Source organism: Pleurodeles waltl, chromosome 2_2, assembly GCF_031143425.1.
Source record: "Pleurodeles waltl isolate 20211129_DDA chromosome 2_2, aPleWal1.hap1.20221129, whole genome shotgun sequence".
NCBI lineage: Eukaryota > Metazoa > Chordata > Amphibia > Caudata > Salamandridae > Pleurodeles > Pleurodeles waltl.
The window spans coordinates 194,263,843-194,279,621 of NC_090439.1; the positions used below are offsets into that span (position 1 = coordinate 194,263,843).

General features: G+C 48.2%; 1 protein-coding gene across 7 annotated transcripts in view; it reads right to left on the reverse strand.

Moving 5' to 3' along the window:
- Positions 1-15,779, reverse strand: part of ELP2 (elongator acetyltransferase complex subunit 2) — a 1,253,630-nt gene that overhangs the window by 651,863 nt on the left and 585,988 nt on the right. The window lies entirely within an intron of this gene.

Below are 15,779 nucleotides of genomic sequence, written 5' to 3' on the forward strand. Positions count from 1 at the left end.
TACCAGTGGCTTGGGGAGGCTACCCCTCCCAAGCTATGTAACACCTATTTCCAAAGGGAGAGGGTGTTACCTCCCTCTCCCAAAGGAAATCCTTTGTTCTGCCAACAGGAGTGCAGAAACCTGTCTGAAGGATAGCAGCAGCGCAGGCTGCCTGGGAACACCCTGCAAACTGGTAGGAGCAAAGCTGGGGGGTTCTCTAAGGAGCCCCCAGAGTGCATGGGATCATATAACTAATGCTGGCAACAGTACTGGGGTCTGATTCTAACATGTTCGATACCAGACATGCCTAGGTTTGGAGTTACAATTATGTAGCTGGATATAGGTAGCTACCTATGTTCAGTACTCTGCTAAAATGGCTTCCCCGCCCTCACGAAGTCCAGGAAAATACAGCTGGAGTTCATGGGGGCACCTCTGCTCATGTAGCGGTGCCGTCACACACAGGTACTTGCGCCCTGCCCTCTGGGCTAGCAGGGCCTGCCATAGGGGTGACGTGCAGTGACCTGTAGTGAAAGGGTGCATGCACCTTTTCATGCAGGCTAAAATGACATGCCTGCAGACACATGGGCTAACATGGGTGGCATAATACATGCTGCAGCCCATGGGGAAACCTTGGTGCCCCAATGCCCTGGTTACCCAGGTACCATATACTAGGGACTTACATCGTGGCACCAGTATGCCAATTGTGGGGTGTACAAAGTCAGAGACAACCAGATTTAGAGCGAGAGAGCACATTCACTGGGGTCCTGGTTAGCAGGATCCCAGTGAACACACTGACATCAGGCAAAAGTGGGGGTAACCATGCCAAAAAGAGGGTACCTCTGTACAACCACTCCCAGAAAGACTGCATGGTTGAATGAGTAAGCGAGGATTTCTCTTTGTTCAATTGGAGGCCTGGAGAATGGAACAGTCTTAGGCAAGCACGAGTCGAGTGTTTGGCTGAGAGAAAGGTGGGTTCTTTTATAAGCCAATCATCCAGGTAGGGGAATACCTGATCTTCTCGGAAAAGCAGCTACCGAAGCCATGCATTTCGTGAAGACCCTTGGGGAAGAAAAAAGACCAAAGGGATGCACCTTGAATTGATAATGGCACACCCCACCTTTCAGGATTTTCAGTGTTTGAGGTGAAAGGGAATATGAAAATATGCATCCAGCAGACCTAGGGATATCATGAAATCTCCTGCATCCACCAGGTGAAGAATTTCCGGCAAATAAATCATTCGGAAGCACTGCTTGTTGATGGAGCCCATCTGCGTGTGGCCAGTGCCCTGAGCCACAGACCCTGGCTCCTGCACCATCCACCAATATGATGGCTAAATGTTCCACAGAATGAACACAGGACGTTTGACCGCCTGCTACCTCGTTTCCCCCCAGAGGCACCCACTGACCTTTTGCCTGCTGCAACTGCCACCGCACCTTCTCTGCACTTCAAATGCCAGACCCTTCAGCCGCAGAACCGTCCAAAACCCCTCCATGCCACCTCAAGTGCATCCTCCTCAACATCCGCTCTCTGCACAAGCATGCCGTGGAACTTTGGGATCTGATAGACTCCACCCGGCCAGACATTGCCTTCATCACCGAGACATGAGCTAACACAGCATCTGACCCGGATATCGCCCTCCCCAGCGACTACAAACTGCTCCGCATGGACCGACCATTCAGACCAGACTGCGGACTAGCCATCGCCTACAAGACCACCCTCCGCCTATCATCAACACACAGGAACACTCCCTCCCTCATGGAGCGCCTCCACTTCCAAGTTCACATCCCCCTGAAGACCACCATTAACGGCACCCTTATGTACAGACCACCCGTCCAGCCTTCAGCGACTCCATCATCGACTTCATAATCCCCCAGCCACTCGCTTCCACTAACTACATACTCCTCGGAGACCTCAACTTCCACATCGATGACCACAACACCTCATAGCTACTCGAGAGCTTTGACACAATTGGTCTAAAGGATTTGGTCACCTCACCTATGCACATCGGCAGACACACACTCAACCCCATCTTTTCCGCCAGGAGCTAGGTCACCAACGACAACTCAACACCACTACACTGGACTGGCCACTACTGCATCTATTTTCCCCATCACCACACCTATAGCTCACGCCTACACGGCTCCCCCACCTGCAGGAATTGGAACCAGACAGCAGAGGAGCAACTCATAAACACCCTCAGCAACTTGCCACCCCCGACACAACAGATGCCAACACCTCAGCATGCAACCTCTGCCAATGGATCGGCAATTGTGCCAACACCCTAGCTCCAATCTGACCGACCACAGAGAAACACACCATTAAGAAAGCCAGCTGGTTCACCCCCTCACTCCAGGTATCGAAGTGCACCTGCAGGAAACTGGAGATAAAATGAAGGAACAGCAAATCCCCAGATGACCTTGCAGGCTTCAAATCCTCCACAAGATCCCACTGTGGCCTCATCAGATCCACCAGAACCCCTCCCCCCCAGGACTGCATCAACACGACCACTCACAACACAAAATACATTTTCGCCGTCATCAAGGAATTCATCAAACCACAAGCTGAGTCCACTAACATCCCTCCATCCCACAAACTCTGCGACAGACTAGCCACCTTCTTTCATTGGAAAATCAAGGATATTTATGACAGCTTTGGACCCCAAGACTCTCCGAACTCACCAACAACGCCCCAACCCGGATCTACTGAACCCCAACTGTTCCTGCAAGCCTGGTCCCCCTCACAATAGATGAGACTCACTATCATGCGTAGCATCCACTCTAGAGCCCCCACCAACCCTTGCCCTGCAACAACATCTTAAGCAAGGCCAATGCCTCGATTGCATCTCACCCCCGCAAAACCGTCAACTGCTCCATAGAGTCGACCACCTTCCCTGAGGATTGGAAGCATGCCGAGATCCACCCGCTCTTGAAGAAACCCACAGCCAACCCAACGAATCTCAAGAATTCCTGCCCCATCTTGCTGCTGCATTTCCCAGCCAAGAACGCCAAAAAAGCAATCAACGCTCAGCTCCGTCAACACATCAAGGACAACATCATCCTGGACATCTCCCAATCAGGATTCAGAACTAATCACAGCACCGAGAGTGCCCTGCTCGCCACCACAAATGACATCCGCTCTCTCCTAGACTGTGGCCAAACAGCAGCCCTCCTCGTACTAGACCTATCGGCCGCCTTTGATACAGTGTACCACCGCATCCTATGCGCCAGACTCCACACAGCAGGAATATGTGACAAGGCCCTTCGGTGGATACACTCTTTCCTGAAAGGCAGAATGCAGATAGTCAGACTCCAGCTACACCTGTCAGAACCCCAAGGAGTCCCACACTGTTCAACATCTAGATGGCCCAGCTTGCCCCAATCGTCAGAAACTATGGACTGAACATCTTCTCCTATGCTGATGACACCCAACTGATCATCTCCCTGACTGAAAACCCAACAACAGCCAAGAAGAACTTCCAAGCTGGGATGGAAGCAGTCGCCGCCTGGATGAAGGAGCTAAACTCCAACAAGACAGAGATCCTCATCCTGGCACCCTACTCCTCAGCCTAGAACGGCTCCTGGTGGCCCTCAACACTTGGCAGCCCACCCTCCCCCACAGACCACAAATGCAACCTTAGCGTCATCCTCTACTCATCGCTCATCATGACAAGACAGGTCAAATCCAACACCTTCACCTGTTTCCATACCCTCAGACTCCTACAGACGATCTTCAGATGGATCCCAAGTGACTGCCACAAATACCGTGGCACACCCCCTGATCACAAGTAGAATTTACTACGGCAATGCCCTGCATGCTGGAACCACTGAGAAGAACCTGAGCAAGCTACAACAACCAAATCCAGAACACCTCTGCCAGACTCATCTTGAACATCCCCCGCCGAGAACACATCACAGGACACCAGAGAGATCTCCACTGGCTCCACCTGGAGAAGAGGATCAACTTCAAGCACCTCACACACACCTACAGGGCCCTCCACAACCTTGGACCCAGCTACCTCAACCACCACATCACCTTTTACTCCCCTGCCAGACCTCTCCACTCCTCCCAGCAGTCGCTCGCCACTGTACTCTGCATGAAGAAGTCCTCGGCTGGAGGGATATCGTTCACCTACCTTGCAACAAAATGTTAGAACACCTTACCTCTCCACCTCAGACAGTCACCATCGCTACCTTAATTCAGGAAGACCCTCAAGACCTAGCTGTTCCACTGAACCTTGAGGACATACCCCACAGTGCCTTGAGAACTTACAGGTGAGTAGTGAGCTCTAAAAATATTGACTAATTGATTGATGAACATGTTCAGAAGCCTTAAATCGATCCAATGGCCCCACTTGCCTGATTTCTTCCTGAGAAGGAAAAAATTGGAATAGAGGCCTATGTTGCGCTGATCTGTTGGTACAACTTCTATTGCATCCTGGGAGAGAAGTACAATGATTTCTTGCTTCAACGCAGCTGGATGTCAGTGAGATGTTTTGCGTGGTGGGTAATTTGGAGACTTTTCAAGAAATTCCAGGGTGAGGCCAAGCTGATTTATATACAACACTTACTTCATGGAAGAGATGTTCTTACAATGACTGAAGTATTTGTGAAGAAAACAGCCAAATTTGAGGTTTGAAATGGAGGTGGCCGGTGCCATTGACATATCATTATATTTTAGAGGTACCTTGAGATTGCCCTCCTGCCGGTGGGCATCTTCGAGCTGGTTGTCTGAAAGGTGGAACCTGTAGCAGTTCTGTAATTTGTCTGTGAGGGATATATTGAATGAAACCCCTGCTAAGCATAAGGCTGGTATCTGACCTGTTGGTATACAGGTTGTGGTGTGAACTGACCTATGCTCCTTCCTCCTCAAAAGGAAGAAAAATGTCTTTGTTGAAAAGAACCCTAAGTGCGGGTGGCATCATAATTTGATTTAATAGGACGAACAGCCTCGTCTACCTGCTTGCTAAAAACATTTTTGCCATCAAATGGCATATCCATGATCTTTGACTGTACTTTGGGGTGGAATGATGTAGCTTTTAGCCAACCCTGGCACCTCAATACTGGTGCCACAGCCGTTTGACATAAAGAAGAAGAAGAGATATCCATTGCTGCATCAATGATCTCTAAAGAGGCCTTCTCACCTTCAACCATTATCCCTCATGCCGCTTTTTGTTTGTCCTCAGGGAGGTAGTCGATGAATGGCGACAGATTGGACCACATCTGTTTGTCATATCTCCCTAGAATCAGTAAGGCATTAGTGGCACTAATCAGAGTCGCCGAGGTGAAAAACCATTTCCTGATGTTGTAAAATCTACGGTGTATCTTATCTGGTGGAGCTGAAAATGGAAAAGATGGACTTCTAGTCCTTCTCTGTGCTGCATGCATTATGACAAAATTAGTTCTGGGATAACCAATAAGTCACGATGGAACACTCTCTAGTGCTCTGTATTTCTTATCAAGTCTTGGCACCACTGCGCTTATACATGCTGGGAGTTTTCATTAACTTGAGTCTCTCCTGCAAAATATAGCCCACGACTGGTATGGAATTCACAGAACGACAAGCCACATTCTTAAAATCATACAAAAAACATTCTGTATGCTTAGTTGGAAGCAGTAGGTTGAAACGCGTAGATGCGCACTCTAGCAGGTCGTGAAAGCCACTCATATCTGTGGGTGGAGAGGCAGCGGGAAGTGGAGTCGATGAAACAGGCAGGATCATTGATCGCTGCATCAAACTGAATTTCACCCTCTTATGGATGATGTTTCTTGTCACTTTCTTCTAGACTATTCCTTATTGACTTAGGTGGAAGAGTAGGTCTGTCTTGGTTAAAGGATATTGTAGGACTTTTCTGAGGAAACACAGAATCAAGTTTATCCGTATGACTCGGAGTTTGCAGAGCTGACGGCTGAGCGTCCGGAAATCTTTTGTAATAGTCATTGATTATTAATCTTAGGTCTGTAACCAGAGACAGGGGAACTGTAGTAGAGGATTCCTGTAAATGAAGCTCCTCCTTTTTCTCTTTGTATGGATACCGTTCCTCAAAGGTACTGTACCTGCGGGCCACCTCTCTGATCCTATCCTGGAGAAAGTATTCGCCTTGAAGGTAAGTGGTCTGACCCTGGTTGACCTCCTCATTGTCTGTGTCCTGGCACTTCACAATTAGTTGTAAAGGACTGTGCACAGAGCCAAATAGACCTTCACCCCCAGAAACCTGGAGGTCTAAGAGTTGTGCAGGAGGCAGTGGTGACATTTTTTAAATATCCGCCTAGAGAAAGACTGTAATCGCTTTTGTAGAGATGTGGATGGTCTCTTTTGTCTTCATCGACAGGACTGTCGACGGCAATGTTGTCTTAATCTGTGAGATATTGGGCGACAAAGATAGAGATATGACCAGTGCTATACGGGCTGCCGTTGGCGGCCTCGAGGACGATGATGTTGTCGTTGATGTGCGTACCTTTGACGAAGAGGAGGATGTGGTCATTCATGCTGTTGATGCCGTAGTTGTCACTCGCGTTGATGCCGTTCGCATCGTCGGCGTTCTCAACGATGAAGCTGACGTCAAAGAAGTGGCTGCCATCAAAGGATCCATAGACGGGCGATTTTTTTTTAGGGTCACTGGCTCTTTGAAGGGTGTCACAGGGACTGAAGGAGAAGCATGTTGAGATTTTGTGAGAGAGGGAGATGGTTTATGATGTTCCTTGTCACTGGACCTCCCAGTACTTGGTTCCCTGTAATGTGATTTCACCCTCTGTGGTGGATGAGGCAGAGTCCTCATTTTTGCACCTTTTAGATGAAGACTGTCCTTTTTCTTCGCTGTCAGAGTCTGACTGAGCCTTCTTTTTTTCTCTGGAGCCAGAAAAGTAATCTGGACTCCCTGTTTTTTAAAGTCTTCGCAGAAAAAGTACAACAGTACTTACATTCTTTTGTCTTCTGCTGTGGGTACAGGCAATATAAGCTTTCCTTGTAGGGATGATATAAATAGAGCCTGGATTTCACACAGGATTTGCAGGGCCTAAAAAGCCTTTTTCTGGACACTTCAGGCATAGCCAAAATTTAGAGAAGTAATCTCTCGCAGTGCTCCTCAGAAGGAGCTGGAGGTTGAAAAGTCACCAGAAGGCTGACAGGTTAGAAGGCCAAAGTTGATTGAGCAGAACTCAGGGAGACTCTCTAACCCACGATGTGCAGTAAGAAATCTGAGATATGGTGGCACTGCAGGGGAAGAGTGCTTCTGGGTCTCTGTTCTGATTGGCTGAAGTTTGGATGCTTTCGTTATATTTCAATTTTTAATTTTTGCCTAGAATCCATTTTGGCTTGCCTAGCCCTGTGATACTCAATGACAAGAAGGCCTGTTGTTAAATTTCATGACCTGGATGAACCATGATTATTGTTTTTTTTTTCTCTTCTATGCTCGGAACATGTTCTGATGCAAGACTTACCATGAAATAGCACTGGAGATGTACTACTGCATGCTAAGATAGCTTAAGCAACTTGTATTAAGAAATGTATTTTCCTGTGCACGTACTGCTCACTATAGTAGAAAGTCCCCAATGAAAGGCCATAAAGGGTTTGTAAAATAGACTATGCAATGATAAAACACAGTAAAAGTCAGATGTAAAAGCAAGAGTTGATATAAGGTATAACAAGACTGTGGATTAAAGAATATGTTAATTAGTTCAGTGTTGTATTATTATGGACAGTAGTGTTGTTGGAAATAAATAAATTGTGATGTGTCACACATAAGAAATGAAATGTTACACATAAACACACTGAAAATATGGAAATATTATATATAAGGAAAATGAAAACTCAGCAGTTATGCCTGACGGCCAGAAGCAGTTTAGAGGCACAGGCTTGTCACCGATTGGCTTGATGTTCTGGCTAGTGTGAAACCCTGGGTACACGAATGAAGGACATACATCTCTATACGTACCTGCCCCTCTAGGACGTGGCCGGCCATTTAGACAACAGGCTCTCTAGTTACCATTACAAAAAGATAGATGTTTTTATTGTTCTGGTCTTTCATGCTCTCGCAGTTAGTCTTCGCACACCTCAGTAAGGTTGTAGGTGCTTAGGCCCTTATGCAGTGAAAGGATGACATGGGCACATTGGTACTGTGCATGTAACTAGCCCTGAGCGCTCAGTCTCCTTTTATTAGCAGGCTCATGTCACTTGTCATTTTGTGGAGGATGGATGTGGGTGAGTGTAAAAGCCAGCCCCCAGGGAGTGGCTGGATAACAGCTAGGAACAAGAGAACACGTATGTGCCGGGCATGACACTACATCCCTCCCAAACTTTAATGAAAACAAAACAAGTCCAACCTGAAAGAATAAATACACAAAAACTAGACACCACTGAGTCTCTCTGTTGTTTAAGGCAGCCCGCAGAACGGCACAGGATTAAGTGGACAGGTGCATCTGGGAGCACCCGTACAACACTGCTCCATGGTTTAACCAGATGACTCTGGGCATGAACATGGTGTAGATGGAGTCTGGATCCTTCAACAGCATGTTGGTTGGGTTAAAGTCTACCTTTGCAGTGTTGGGTCAGTCCTGGCTGCTTTCACAGTTATGTGGTTGGTGTCAACAGTTCAAACTGGGGTGCATCAAGCGCATCAGTGGAGCCTGCTGTAGAGACTTCTCTTGGGGTGTCTTGGCTCCATGAAGGACAACCATGTAGGGACTGGGACGACATCAACAATGTTCAGACGTCTTCCACTGCGGTCCCAGTGCCTCCCAGCACCTGTAGGTAGAGCAGCTTCAGAATCGCCTCTCGTGCTAGGATTTCCTCATGCAGGAATTCCCTTGAGGCCCTTTTTGCTGAGTTGCCACAAGACTGCGTGGGCTGTGCAAAGCCGCGTGTGGGCCACATGAGGGGGGTCATCGTAGGACCACCAGCAGGGCCATGGCCGAGTGGCTTGTGCAACCAAAAGGGTAGATGACTCACGGTCTGGTATGCTCTTGACAGCAGGACTCAGGTTTATGTGGGGCTAGCAGATATTCAGTCTCTAGATGATTGGTCCTTCACAGTGCCAGGAATGCCTCCTTGGCCTCTTGGTGGTTCACACGTGTAAAACTTCACCCTGGTAGTGAAACGCTGGTTACAATGATGCACATTTGAATGATGGTGTTGTTGCCATTTGAAAACCTGTACAACAGGTGGTGATGACTTGCATGGAGTGAAGGTGAATGGAGGGACTTTGCAGCCATGTAACTAGTTGCATTGTCAGTGCGATTCTTCTCCTTCGACATGAGGTTACTAGCAGGGATGCCATTTTGCATCAAGCAGCCGGTGATGGTGACTGGATGGTAGAACTGTGAAGCGAGCGTGGGGCAGATACAAGGTTTATGCATTCAGATGGCTTATTTTCAGTTCTCCCGTTAGGTTGCCACCAGTGACTTTGCTGCGCCTCGTTGGCTGACTTGTGTTGGTAGGTGCACTCTCAGGTAGTTGTATCAGTCCTCGGTCTTGTCATCCTTACTCATTTCTCCTGCGCAACTGTTGTCATCAGTTTCCTCAGTGTGACAGGTCTGTCACACACCTTTCTTTCTTCTCCTTTTCAATTCTCCTTTGCGTTGTGGGGAAGTGACATGCTCTCTTCTTCTGGCCACGTTTGGTCCCACACACAGCACTCTGCATCATAATAGGACAGCATGCTGGGCCTGGTCACTGTTGTTGCTGGCTCCTGGCATTATGCGTTGGTGGCAAGAGACCACTAGCGGGCGTGCAGCACTCTTTCAGTCAGTCTCTGCTTTCCTTCTTAGCCACAGTCTCCATTATAACATGGGAGACGGGGAGCGATTCAGTTTGTGTGGGGGAACGCAGTTGCACTTCAGGTTTGTTTTATTATTGTACTGGCACTCTTCCCGTGTCAGCCGTTCTGGGCGAAGGCATTGAGCCTCAAGCCTTCCGCCCGGACCATTGGTCCCTGTTGATTTTGCCACCGCAGGCAGTATGTATAGGAGCCCTGGGGCTTCTCTCTCAGTCTCTGCTGCTTAGGTTGAGGTCGCCGGGCACTGCAGCCTCTTATTGAGCCCGGGAGCAGGACGGCTTGTGCATAGCATGAGCATTTGTTCAGATGAGGGCTGTCGCTTCACAAACCACATACTCTATCCTGGTGCAGTGCAGTAATTAACCACAAGATGACAATGCTGCCACCTTTCTGATGCTGTGGGCCTGAGCTCTTCTCACCTGTAGGTGGGGTTAAGTATTTCTCAGCTGGCAGCTGATGCCCACAGGGACTGCTCTTGCTGATATCTGGGTACGTGCCGTCTCTTCACTCACGCGGGTACTGAAGGTGCATGGGGCTTCACTCGCTGTCGGTGCAGCATGCCTCGACCACTGAGGGTGCCTTAGCTAGCTATTGTATTCCACCCCCTCTCGCAAGTCTCTCTGCCACAGGGCTTCACCTCTGTGCTACCCACAGTGCTTACCTCACTCCTGGTGAATGGGCAGGCGCTGCTCCTGATCTGCCACACCTTGCTGCAGTCGCGGCCGTGGGACATGAGGCCCCTCATCACTTTTATTTTAAGCTTTCAGTTGTGGTTTTGACCTACAGGGGTTGCAGAAGCACGCTGGGTCATTGAGAGGGTGCTCCTCCCTCTTCCTTGCGCCAGGACAGATGCTGGTAAGCACCACAACATGTAGGGGCATGCGTGTTTTGAGGAATGGCGTATTGTGCCCCCAGATACCTTGATGTGCTAGGATGTTTCTGATGTCAGCACTGCCTTCTCCATTTCCGCGCCGGCAGACTCACACAGTCTCTCAGCAGGCCGATGCCAGGAGGCGCGGTGAGGTGCTAGAGTGTCACAGTTTCCTCCCTCTCATGTGGGGAAATGACTCACCCTCTTCTTGAGGCGAAGTGCAGGCAATCGCTGGTGCGCCCAAGGATAGTTATCCTCCTGCCTTACAGTAGTTAAGGCGCTAGCCGGCACAGCAGGTGGGGTCAGACAGGCTCACGTCACTTTTGATGCCTGTAGTGTAAAAGCCATCCCTCAGGAAGTCATATGTGTCCGGGAGGACACAACAACCTCAATGGGTTGCAGAAAAAGTATCAGGAGCTGACTGCAGCATGCTGGTTAACAGTTACTGCACTCCACTGGGTGGGACTATAGCTAAATCTGCATGGCACCACCTGGTAACAGTGAAGAGCTGTTGCTTGATTGAAATTTTCTGCTATTGCGAGAGCCAAACTGGCAAGACAAAAAAAAATGCCAACAACAAGAGTTACCAGAAAATTAAAGAACTACTGATAACACTACTTATATGTCCAAGGAAGCAGTTGTGAATGTGCCGCCATACCTGTGCTTCCTACAGCCTTGTGACCTGCTACAGCCCATCTCGCATATGCCCCGCTGCCATAGACACCATTAATGTCAAGCTGGGACACACATATAGATGGCAACTACCCACTCTTTTGACAGGGTGGACGTCGTCTCCACTACCAAGACGTTGGGCCACCCAGAAATATGCTGAACTCGTTCCGGTATTATTTTCAGACACAAGGAAATGTTCAGCTTCACCTGCATGTTGTCTGCATACATTCCAAGCAGCAACTTTGTTATTTTAAATTCAAGCTGAGCCAAAAACAAAAATAAAAGGTGAAGTTCAGGGGCCGTTAGGCCTCCTTTTGCTGGAGTATCCTGGCGGGGAGCTATCTGGTACCTCACACCTAGATGGAAATGCAATGGGGTGGAATAAATGCACACAACTTGTTATAACTTCACAGATAATTAAGAGAGGCATGCTTTTCACTATGTTCAGTTCCTGTAGATGAGACATGCGCATCCACTGCAAGAATGTCAAATGTGTTGGTCTGTCCCAGTATTCACACAAATAACAATTTAAATACCACTATTTTGTTTTATTTATTTTATAGTTTGAGTCATCTCACTCTAGGAGGTCAAAGCACCTTACATGTACACATCATACACTGACAAAATAACGTGTGTGTAAATCAATGTACAGTAAAACGTGTGTGTAAATCAATATGTGTTGCATAAGACAATGAGGGTTACAAGGTATAAGACTCACATGTCCTTCATAGCTCTTTGTGTTATATTAAAAGGATTACAATTCATAATCTAAATTAACAAAAGGCTCTCTGTGTTAAAAGCAGAAACACACTTTTATCCACCTACTGTAGGAGGCTGGCCTGTCTTATAGTGGGTACCTTCTGGTACTTACACCCTGTGCCAGGTCCAGTTACCCTTATTAGTAGAATAGGGGTGTGTCTAGCAGCTTAGGCTGATAGAAGGTAGCTATGGCAAAGCAGCTTAGGCTGAACTAGGAGACATGCAAAGCTCCTACTATACCACTTATATCATATAGCACAATATCATAAGAAAACACCATACTCAGAGTTACTAAAAATAAAGGTACTTTATTTTTATGACAATACGTCAAAAGTATCTCAGTGAGTACCCTCAGAAAGAAGGTAAGTAATATACACAAGTCATATGTACACAAACCCAAAACAGGTAAGTAATAGTAAAAAAAAAAGTAATGCAAACAGTGTAGAATTACAATAGGATGCAATACGTGAACATAGGTCTAGGGGCAACACAAACCATATACTCCAAAAGTAGAATGCGAATCACGAATGGACCCCAGACCTATGGGAGCTTGTACAGGGTCGCTGGGACTGTAAGAAAGCAGTCAGGGTGTCCAAGATACCCCACCCCAAGACCCTGAAAAGTAGGAGTAAAATACACCTACTACCCCAATAGGACACAATAGTCGTGACAGGGGGATTCTGCAAGAACCACAAACACCAGCAAAGCACTGAAGACGGATTCCTGGACCTGAGGACCTGCAAAGCAAGGGGACCAAGTCCAAGAGTTGCGATAGTGTCCAGGGGGGCAGGAGCCCAGGAAAGCCTGGATGAAGGTGCAAGAAGGCTGCCTCCGGATGGAAGAAACCTAGGGTTCTGCAACAACGAAGAGAGCTAGGAACTTCTCCTTTGGATGGAAGATGTCCCACGGCGTGCTGAAGGTTGCAGAAGTGTTTCCACGCAGAAGTACCGCAAACAAGCCTTGCTAGCTGCAATGGTCGCGGTAGAGGTTTTTGGGTGCTGCTGGGGACCAGGAAGGACCAGAATGTCACCCCTTGGAGGAGGTGACAGAGGGGGCGCTCAGCAACTCAGAGAGCCCCCACAGAAGCAGGTAGCACCCGCAGAAGTACCGGAGCAGGTACTTTGAAGATTTGTGAACCGGAGCTGGCTCAGAGTCACAAAGGAGGGTCCCACGACGTCGGAGTCCAACTCAGAGGGTTGAGCACTGCAGGACAGAGTGCTGGGGACCCAGGCTAGGCTGTGCACAAAGGAATCCTTTCAGAAGTGCACAGAAGCCGGAGCAGCTGCAAATCATGCAGTACACAGGTTTGCAGTCTAGCGTGGGGAGGAAAGGACTTACCTCCACCAAACTTGGACTGAAGGATCACTGGACTGTGGGAGTCACTTGGATAGAGTTCCTGTGTTCCAGGGACCACGCTCGTCAGGATGAGAGGGGACCCAGAAGACTGGTGATGCAGTCTTTTGGGGCCTGCGTTGGCAGGGGGAAGATTCCGTCAAGCCACAGGAGATTTCTTCTTGGCTTCCAGTGCAGGGTGAAGGCAGACAGCCCCCAGAGCACGCACCACCAGGAAACAGTTGAGAATGCCAGCAGGATGTGGCGCTACAATGTTGCTGGTAGTCGTCTTGCTACTTTGTTGCGGTTTTGCAGGCGTCCAGGAGCAGTCAGCAGTCGATCCTTGGCAGAAGTCGAAGAGGGAAGTGCAGATGAACTCTGGTGAGCTATTGCATTCGTTATCTGAAGAATACCCCAGAGGAGAGACCCTAAAAAGCCAGAAAAGGAGGTTTGGCTACCAAGAAAGGAGGATTGGCTACCAAGAAAGGTAAGAGGGGGTCTCTGACGTCACCTGCTGGCACTGGCCACTCAGTGTGCCCCAACACCTCTGTTTCCAAGATGGCAGAGGTCTGGGACACAATGTCGGAGCTCTGGGCACCTCCCCTGGGAGGTTCTGGTCAGGGAAGTGGTCACTCCCCTTTCCTTTGTCCAGTTTTGCGCCAGAGTAGGGCTGAGGGATCCCTGAACCGGTGTAGACTGGCTTATGCAGAGATGGGCACCATCTCAGCATCACACCTATTTCAAAGGGAGAGGGTGTAACACCCTCTCTCGGAGGAAATCCTTTGTTCTGCCTTCCCGGGCCGGGGCTGCCCAGACCCCAGGAGGGCAGAATCCTGTCTGAGGGGTTGGCAGCAGCTGCAGTGGAAACCCCGGAAAGGCAGTTTGGCAGTACCCAGGTTCTGTGCTAAAGACCCGGGGGATTATGGAATTGTCCCACAAATACCAGAATGGTATTGGGGTGACAATTCCATGATCTTAGACATGTTACATGGCCATGTTCGGAGTTACCATTGTGACGCTATACATAGGTAGTAAACTCTGTACACGCGTGTAATGGTGTGCCTGCACTCACAAAGTCCGGGGAATTTGCCCTGAACAATGTGGGGGCACCTTGGCTAGTGCCAGGGTGCCCACACACTAAGTAACTTGGCACCCAACCTTCACCAAGTGAGGGTTAGACATATAGGTGACTTGTGAGTTACTTAAGTGCAGTGAAAAATGGCTGTGAAATAACGTGGACGTTATTTCACTCAGGCTGCAGTGGCAGGCCTGTGTAAGAATTGCCTGAGCTCCCTATGGGTGGCAAAAGAAATGCTGCAGCCCATAGGGATCTCCTGGAACCCCAATACCCTGGGTACCTAAGTACCATATACAAGGGAATTATATGGGTGTACCAGTGTGCCAATGAGAATTGGTAAATTTTGTCACTAGCCTGCAGTGACACATTTAGAAAGCAGAGAGAGCATAAACACTGAGGTTCTGGTTAGCAGAGCCTCAGTGATACAGTTAGGCACCACGCAGGGAACACATACAGAGCACATACTATGAGCACTGGGGTCCTGCCTAGCATACATACAGTGAAAAATGGGGGTAACATGCCAGGCAAGATGGTACTTTCCAACACCTACAAACAAATAAAAATATGTAATATTCATGTCAACATGATGTGCTTTGCAGGAGACATATTGACCATCTATGCTACTTTGATTCAAAACTGCAAGGGCACTAACCTCCAGAGTTACCATTATTATTCCCTGCGAATGACTGGGCACACAAACATCTATGCAGATGTCTTAACCCAATAAGATATTTTAAAATGCAGAATTTGCAGTCAGTTAAGCAGAACAGATTTACTGCCACGTTTTGCCTTTCTTCCAATTTCTTTGTGGCATAGTTTAAAAAATGTATGCATAAGTTGAGGCCCAGATTTTGCGTCAGTGTTGTGTCACTTGTTTGGCACAACTCAGACGCAAAATGTAATTTGTTAAATATTGTATCATGCTCAAATCTACTCATGATAGGCCTGCTAAACATTTGTGGAGGTCTTAAAATCTAACTTCACTTCTTGTAATAATTATTTTTGTGGTCTTGGGTTGGGATGCCACGACCTGTGATGCCACTTGCAATGTCACGCTCTGTGATGACACGTGCCATGATGTCATCTGCATACTGCCTAACTGGGTTGGTACCTCCACTTCTTGCGCTAGAGGAAGCGAACCACAGTGCTCCAACATATTTCACCCCATGCCATTTCCACATATCATAGGCTCACACATTTAACCCACCCAACTCATTCAGGTTAATTCTAGGTAAACAAGCAAAAAAACTTGACAGGATCGCACCATTTAGCGGCATCAGCTCAAAATTGTGGTTTCTCTCCTTTAGCTACCAAGGCCA